Consider the following 2,053-nt stretch of genomic DNA (forward strand, 5'->3'; position numbering starts at 1 on the left):
GAGTCGGGGCGGCAAGAGAGGCCCTGAGACACCCGCACCTGCCAGCACCGCAACCCAGACCCAGTATAGACGGATTCCCAGCAGCTGGTAGAGAGGACAAGTGCACTGACCTGGCCCACGCTCCTTCTGTAGCTTGTAACCACGTTCCGAGAGTTAACCAGGTGCTGGTGTGGACGTGGGCTCGGCTTAGGGTGACGTGGGTAGGGTCCCTGCTTGAGCCACAGAAAGGAAGCAGCCTGGCCGCTGTCAGCCCACCTACGAGGCAAGAGGAGCTCGGGCTTGGAGTCCAAGTGCCCAGCTTCTCCTGAGGGCCACCTCTCCCTGGTGCCCCTCACCTGTAAAATGGCCTCATGATGCTGGGCATGGTAGTGCATGCCTGTCCTCAGGAGGCTGAAGCAGGAGGGTTGCTGTGAGTTTGAGGCCAGCCTGGACCACATAGCGAGACTGTGTTTCCAAAATAAAATAAAATAGCCTTTCCAACTTGCAGGGGAAGGGGAAGTAAAAAGGGTGTAGAAGTACCAATTCCCCATGAAGAGTATAATCATCATGTACTACAAACATGCACTGATAAGAATAACTAAGAAAATGAAACCCAGCTTGCCTGGTGTCTGTACTGTAACCACCCAGGTCACTGCAAGAAGAGCTACTGTGGGACCCTCGTGGGTCTTGCCCGCCGGTGCCTAGCACAAGCCAAGCTCTTTATTCTCCTCCCGGCCCACAGCGTTGATCCCATTACTGGACCCATTTTACAGAGGGGCTCACTGAGCCCCAGTGATGAACTAATGTGCTCCAGGCTCACTCTGCCCAGATTCAGTACCAAACACAGCACTGCTGCTCCAGCCTGTGCCTGTCACCTGGAAGACTCCACCACGTGAGCTTCTGACCAGGGGACTCAAGGGATGACCTTGCAAAGGCAGATGGAGAGGAGGCAGATCTGGGGAGCCCAGCTGCCTCTACCTTCCCACAGTCACCAAGGCAACAATCTCCCTTCTGCAGTTGCCATGGAAACTGTCTAAACACACTCCTCTTCTCGCCTTCACCATGGAGATGGCCAGTGGGAAAGGATTCCCTTGAGTGGGCAGAAACGGAGGGGCCGGGCAGAGGTGTGCTTGTGCCCAGGCCCAGGTGTAGGGTCTGGCACCCCCAAGGGGCACAGGGGCGGGGTCCTAACCACAGGAAAACCCCAAATGTTTGTGTCTCCCAGGGAAAGTCAGCTAGGCCAGTTCTTTCTTTTCCCAAGTACTAGGGACCCAAACCCAAGGATGCTCTACCACTAAACTGCATCCCCAGCCCTTTTTAAAACTTATAAAAAATTTTTGTTTGAAATGGTCTTCCTAAATTTCCCAGGAGATTCTCCTGACTCAGTCTCCCTCAGTGCTGGGATTACACTTGTGCAGTACCACACCCAGCCAGGTTTTCTCTTCGTCTAGCTTTGCTTCCCACTGGTTGGATGATGCTGGGGAATGCAGGTCCATCCCCCTGGGCGACTGTCTGATGAATTGGATGTGGGCCAGTCAAGTTCACAGAGAAGGCATGCAGCTCTGATTAAGCAGATTAAGCATCCTTAGACTTTTGTTTTGGGAGATAATGACCTAAAAATTCTGAAACCACACTTAATCTGCAAAGGCAGGGCAATGGCAGGGTCAGTGTGTGCATGGTGACGCCAGGCTGGCTCTCAGAGCGGGGCGGGGCCTGGTTCGTGTCCTGCTGTGCTATCTTCAGAGGGAGACTGGGTGGACCTGGCAGGCCCGTCTCGGACGTTTCCCATGGTGAGTGAGACGCGCTGCCTTCAGCTTTCAGCACCACGCTGGGCACACGGCAACATCGGGTAAATGCTGGCCACAGTGTCCCTGTCACCGCCATTTCACAAGAGAAAGGATATCTTAATGACAAAAGAGAAAAGGGACACAATGTCAGCCACCAAGAGTGTGTTTACATTGCATCCATTTTGCTTTTGGAAAAAGTCCTCACTGCCTTTAGAATCTCTGCATTCAGTGATATTTAGGATGCTTCTGTTCTAGGCAAGCTTTCCCTTCCCTTCCCTTCCCTTCCC

Source organism: Chinchilla lanigera, unplaced genomic scaffold (genome assembly GCF_000276665.1).
Source record: "Chinchilla lanigera isolate Chin_1 unplaced genomic scaffold, ChiLan1.0 scaffold00086, whole genome shotgun sequence".
Lineage (NCBI taxonomy): Eukaryota > Metazoa > Chordata > Mammalia > Rodentia > Chinchillidae > Chinchilla > Chinchilla lanigera.